Source organism: Bidens hawaiensis, unplaced genomic scaffold (genome assembly GCF_021521415.1).
Source record: "Bidens hawaiensis isolate Kalapana, Puna unplaced genomic scaffold, B.hawaiensis_p1.1 tig00068805_1, whole genome shotgun sequence".
Lineage (NCBI taxonomy): Eukaryota > Viridiplantae > Streptophyta > Magnoliopsida > Asterales > Asteraceae > Bidens > Bidens hawaiensis.
In genome coordinates this window covers 44,023-51,119 of record NW_027502148.1, presented here as the reverse complement: position 1 = coordinate 51,119, position 7,097 = coordinate 44,023, and positions in this window count along the sequence as shown.

Here is a 7,097-nt window from a genome sequence, read left to right as displayed (position 1 = left end):
TGGTGTATGAAGATTTTATGACTTAAAGTTAATATATTTCATGAACAATCTTTTTTATTAGACTTGTAAATGAAAACTTATAGCCTTTTAGACGGGAAGTCTAAAAACGCTAACCACACCACTATTTGTCTCGGCTAGAAGAAAAGGAGACGTGGCTAGAGACGCCCCTTCATCCTCTTCTCTCAGTCTCACAAAATCCATTTGACCTATCTTTATTCAAGTCTCCATATGCTCGTGTTACCCCTCTATCTAAAACCGTCTCATCCTTTTTTATGTCTCACATATATAACCCAGCCGACCCATGGCTGGTACATGAATGGGTAGGGTTGATTTCCCTAGATTTTGGGTGCCTCAAACGAGTAACAAAAAGGGTGGCCCTTATATTGTAGCGATAAACAAAAACAAAATACTTGAATGTTAATTACTCGCATCTGTTATGGGCTTAAGTTTTTAAGCAAACCGAAAGACTTATTTTGACTAGATCTACGGCCCAAAAATACTAGTGTCTACGGCCCAAAATTATTGGGCTCAATAAAAGATATAACTTTGAGTTGGTAACTGGCATGGCATTGGGGATTTCAATACAGTAACCTTGATTATTTAGAGAGTCGTGTGATAATTTTCAGATTAAAAGTTATTTTGGTGGTTCTCCAAAACACTTTAATCGGATAAAAGTCTAAATTTGAGACAAGAATTTCGTATGGAATTTTTGTGAGGAAGATGAACCAGAGCGTCTGTCGATCAATCCAATAACGTATATATCACCAGGGCAGTTGTATTCAAGATAACTGCTTCAAGCAGTTATCTATTCAAAATTTAAAATTTATTAATAAATAACTTCAAATAATACTTATGATTATGTGTAACATAATCATAAAATTCATTTTTCTAATGAATTTTTAGTGAAGCGTTATTAACGAAAATAAAATTTTTCCAAGCTGACCTGACAGCTTAACCCCAGCCAGGGGCGCTGCCCCTTGGACCCTGCTAGGGGCTGCCGCCCCTAAAGCCCCGCAACCGGGGGCGCTACCCCCGGACCCCCATTCGTTAGATCACAGTAAACTAAAGCAAGTGTGTACTCCACACATCCCGGAACTTGCTTAATGTTAATTATGATTAAATTGATCAACCAGTTAATCCAATTACACTAAAATACTATTTTCTGGTAAGGTTGATTACAAGAATAAAACTTACTATGGTATGGGCCAAACTTAATACAGTAATAAATATTATTGATAGAAAGGTACCTCAAGGTAGTTGACATGATATGGCTGATATAAGTTAACAGAGTAACAGACTATTAAATGATCATTCAGTTAATGCAATGTGTCACAATGGACCTTCAAGTACTCTGATACGAAATACGATCGAACATATCACACACTTCAAGGCACCCAAATGAGTTTTTGGACAAACCGGTTAGATGTTTCAGATTTTGGTAACGTAAGTATGCACGTTTGTACGCCATCTAACCGTGTATTGTTGAAGTAAGGGCCGCGCTAATGCATAGTTTAACATAACCTAACGAGCTCCTGGTTAATATGGACACCGATAGATTCGTTCATCTGTCGTTCTGATAACAAAATCGAATGTAATTGGCAGCGTACTATAGGGTCAACGGCAAGTTGTTACAAGCTTTTGTAACGTTATTAGTATGGTAACACATTTCTTTAGGCCTGTTACCTTTTTTCTAAGCATTATTCTTTCGACCCATTAGGAAAAAAAAACAAAAAAAACAACAAAAAGAAAAAAAAACAAATTCCTCCATTTTCACATTAAGGGATCATAATTTTTCCCTGTAGTTTTCAAATAAAATAACTCTTCATTTGACACTAGAAAGTCAAAATGGTGACTCAAATCGGGTGATGCATTCATAATTCATTGTCTATGATTATAAGGCTGTTCACGAGCCGAGCCGAGCCGAACCAAGCTAAGGCTTGCTTATTGCTTGGCTCATTTACAACCGAACCGAACCGAACGCCTGAAATTCGATCCGAGCAAAAATCGAAACGAGTCAAAATCGAGTCGAGCATTTTCGTTCGAACATCGATCGATTTTCGAGCATTATTTATTTCATTTTCACTCTAAAAATTTCAATAAAAAACAAGTTTGAAGGCTGTAAATAATATATTTTGTAAACAAATCAGTAGTTTTTAGATAAGCGTGTAATATGTTGTAAATTTTAGGAAAATTAAGCTTGAAGTGAGATATAATGAGCATGTAAACAAACTTTTATTATTCTGAAAACTTGAATCAAGCTAATGAAACTATAAAATTGACGGAATATGAACAATTTAAAAGGATTTTAAAAAATTGTTACTTATATTTTATGTGTGTTGTCTATATATTTATATAATTGTCCATATATAACTATATAAAAAACAAATTAAAATTATTCATGCCGAACCGAACCGAGCAGACCTTTGCTCGTTGCTTGGCTCGTTTACAAACCGAACCGAGCAGAGCAACTCGTTTACAATCGAGTGAAAAAACGAGCAAACATTTTTTGAACAATTTCCGAGCAAGCGACGAGCGAGTTCGAGCGGTGTGTACGGCCCGATCTATGAACAGGACATTGGATTCTTCTGATAAGGTCTCTATTAAATCCAAACAGGCCACTCTATATTAACCCATTTGTTTAGGGTATATGGCCCTATAGGAGAGAGAAGGCCCAATTAATAAAAAGGGTCAAGTTTTGGGTCTTGGCCTTATAGAAAGCTAAACAGGTAATCAGAGTTCCACTTTTGATCATGAAATCTAATGATATTAATCGTGTCGGGCTGATGAATGATGATTGGTGATTGGTAGGTTCCGGATTAACTCTTTGAATTATACAACTCAAACACTATATATTCGTGTCGTGTCATATCAGAAACACTTAATTGTATCGTGGTTAGGTCATGTTTCAAGCCGACATAGCTAATGCTCATTTGTGAATATGAATAGTACATAGTTGCTTATATTTCATTCACAATTAACAATTTTGGTTTTATATATTTAGATCCAGATGAACGAAACGAAGGGGTAGTTAAAACCACTAAATTAAGTTGTTGCAATAAGACGTGATAACTGATAAGGATTTCAAGATGTTTTGCATGTACGCTTTTAAAAGCTAAAAGGATAACAAGTTAAAAACCAAAATATTAATCTTAAAATTTTAACACTTTTCAAATAGATTTCTTAAAAAAAGCCTTGCTTCGGCTTTCTTTTCCTCAAAGGAGAGTACAATTATTCCTGATCAAATGGTCAATGTTAGACGTGAGCAATTTAAGATCGGGAGGAGTTTATTTTTGTTCCTTCAGTCCAAGTAATCAATTAATTTACGATTCTAAACTTTTAACTAGCAATTTGAAGTTTGAACTCTGCACTAATTAAACCTAAACATGAGTGTTTGTTTTTCGTTTTGCTTCCATCGCTCATTCAGATGCCCAAATTAACTAAGTTGGACATGGACTCCAGCCCGCTACGCTTGAACATATGGTGAAAGCAACAACCAAATGAAACCACAAGCATAGAAATTAACAAAAAAAAAATTTTAGATGAAACTGACAAAAGTGATCAAACCATAAACTAAATGTTATCCCTCTTACATGTGAGTAAATGGGTATAGAGAGGCGTAGGTATAGACGTATGTTAGATGAAATAGACACTTGTCTTGTCTTTTATGATGGGGTAGTGTGCATTGATAGTTGTACATTTATTGTTTGACAGAACATGTGATGGACATCTATGGCTGAGGTACGTCCTCAGTCCTTTGGTTTGCCTTTATTGGCCCATTGTACATAATTAAAAATACTTTCCAAATTTATCATTTTTGCAATATTTTTTATTTTGAATTTTTTTTCATGAATTTAAGGTTTTATGGATCAACTTAGAGGAGCTCATAATTTTATTCTGAATCATTCAGTAGGATGTCTGAAAGTTAATCATTAAGAAGCTTCAAAAACTATTAAGCGGTGCATTTTTTTTAACCAAATACGCTCTACCTCTGACCGATTTGATAGTAGCCTTTAAATAAAATCATTAAAAAGCTAGGCCCTTATTTGATTCTAACCATATACTAGACGAGTAGTTTATGACATTTTATGACCTAGTGTTGTGGTTTCCTGATAAATTTCTTTTTTATTTTAATAATTAGAAGACAAGGATGGAAGACAAAATATTTGATATAATGTTAGGAAATATTGCAAGTGAATATAAAAATAATTTTATATACAAATAACGAAATAAATATGTGGCATAGGTAAGTGGATTCGAATTCTTTAGTAACTTATAGATGCACGAGAATGAGAGATGCTTGGTCTCACCACATCTTACAATGGAACACGTGAGGTAAGTGGATTCGAATTCTTCAGTAACTTATAGATGCACGAGAATGAGAGATGCTTGGTCTCACCACATCTTACAATGAAACACGTCGACTCTTGTCATTGGCTACATGCCTCAGGATTTCACAGTCACTTTTTTTCGAAAGACAAATTCTGTTAAAACGCATAGCTAAGGCAAAGACAAAACCACAATAAATACAAATGAATTACATATTTATGTAAAAGAGAATTTCGCAATCACTTGGAGACTGAATTAAGATTCCTTCGAAATCTTTCTATTTAGGGAGTGTTTGGCTAAACTTTGAAAACTGCTTATTTGTTGTTTTTCAAAAAGAAATAAGCAATTTGTAAAAACTTCAAAATAGAGCATTTTCAAATAGCTTATTGACTTATTTGTTTTTCAAGAAACATAATAGCAAATAAACATTTTTTAAAGCTTAGCCAAACACCCTCTTAACAAATATACAAATAACATTTGATTTTAAGACTTGGTGTTTATTGTGTGCCACTATAGAGAAAATTCATGAAAACATAGATCACACATCACTCATTTTTATACCACAGTTATTCATTACAAAACGTCTCTAATGAGAATATTTAACAAAATACCTTAGTAAAATATATTGCCACTAAAAGGCAACTTGATCGCCTCTCTAGTCTTCATCATCATGAATACTATCGTTTGAAAAACGTTAAAAATATATCATAATAAAAATGCAAGAAACAGGTAAAAAACACAACTAAAGCTAGTTAAAATGTGTAAATAAATAATTTTTCAAGTGTTAGTATAAGTAAAATGGGTAAATATGCAATTAACAAAATTTAGACAGTTAAGAAGGGTTTAGAAAGAGAAAATATACAATTGTCCTAAATTTAAAATTATTTTAAGTAAATTCGATTTTTATTTTTTTTATTTTTATTTTTGTAGATATCTTATTTCGTGAATTTCAAAGGTATATAACAATTTGCCCCAAAGATTCAAAACTCAAAAGAAAGGGCAGTCAAACTCAACTTTTTGATCAAACAACTTGAACTTTCTTGATTTGCTATCAATTATCTAACAAGTTATGACATTAAAATAGTAAAAAGAAAAGGAAAATATCACATGTTACATATTAAAGATTTGACCATGAAAGAATAAAAACCTGTCAAAGAATTTATTACTTTCTATATATCCCTAAACAAATAATAACCACCTTTTGCAATTGGTGAAAAATGTAGTATTTCGGTCAAAGGGGGCACTAGATGTCTAGTGTGTACTTAGATTTGTTTGCAATAATTAATGCCATAGTTGTAAATGATATATTTGAGGAATTTAGTAGGGGGTAAATTAAGTGGAATGGAAAACTTTTACTTGATTATTTTATGTGCTGTGGTTTGGTAAATTAAATTAACGTCACGTCACTGTAATAGGTAGTGAGTTAAAACAAACGATAATCTAGAGCGAGAGATGTTTATCACTTCGATGTAGTAATTACACACTTGGTTCATTGCGGCTTTTATAGAGAGGCCTTTGCTTCTTCGCAGTTGTCCCAAGCAATCCCATGTTCCTTTGCTTCATGGTAGTACGCCTCTTGCTTTCCCACTGCGTGACATTGGTTCTCTGTCCTTCAATAATTAGTATTATTGCTTTTCGGTTATTTTCTAATTAATAAGCAAGAGTTATTTGTTTACTTCGTGTTTGATTATTGACTCGGGACTTGACTATTTCCTTTTGTGTGCTTCATTTGTGCTTCAAGGGCAGGAAGAAAAGGCTTACCCTTTCCCCGTTATTGGTAATATATAAAAAATGAATCATATTTCATAAAATAACGTTTATTGTACTACTTTTAATTATTATGTATCAAAACAAAAAAAGGGTCATGTAAAAAGTGATAATAATATACAAACTTAATTAGTCAATAACCATGGACCAAACTTAATTTTACAGATAAATTTATTATATGTTATTTTGTTTTTTGAGAAAATCTAAAAACTAACACGTATGAATAAATTGTATTCATTAGTTGTGCCCACATATTATTAGACTAGTTACTTTCATAAATTACAAATTAGAGTTTGTTGATTTTATCTATTTACTTTTGATATATTGTGTAAACTTATTTACAAAATATATGTTGATTTAACATTTAAGACAGACATTGGAGAGAAAAGATTTGAGATGGAAGCCACCAGGTCCCAAGTTTGAATTTGATCTCAGGCAGGTTGTACCGTGGTCTTCGGGTAACGGGATTTTTCCAGAATAGGAAACGCTGGGCATAGATTACTCAGTGTTATCTGTGATCGCGGGTGTATGAGGTCGTCTTTTGCTATTATGTTACCCCGTGTCGGACTATATTCATTGGTTAGAAAAAAATAACATTTAATGAGGGAGGGGGGTCATGGTGTCCAGCTAAAGTGCAGCATGTTCTAAAACTCTGAGGACTGCACTTTGCTCTCTTCTTTCACACCCAAACACACCCACATGCCTTTGCTTTTCTCGTATATTATATATACTCGATTGGTCCTACGCAAAACCAACTGATTTGACTATGTGAACAATACCGAATAAATATTAATGAGAAGTAAGGAAAATTATATGTAATGTTTTTTTTTGAACGGAGATCAGATGCATGTTAAAAGACTAGCACTTGCAAGTAACTAGAAACACAAGAGACAAACATCAAACATATTTAGAAAATGGAATTACACTAAAATGGAGATCTTATCTACCCCTAATAATACTAACCAGTATTTACGCAGGAATTCCCTATATATCCTAGACACCCT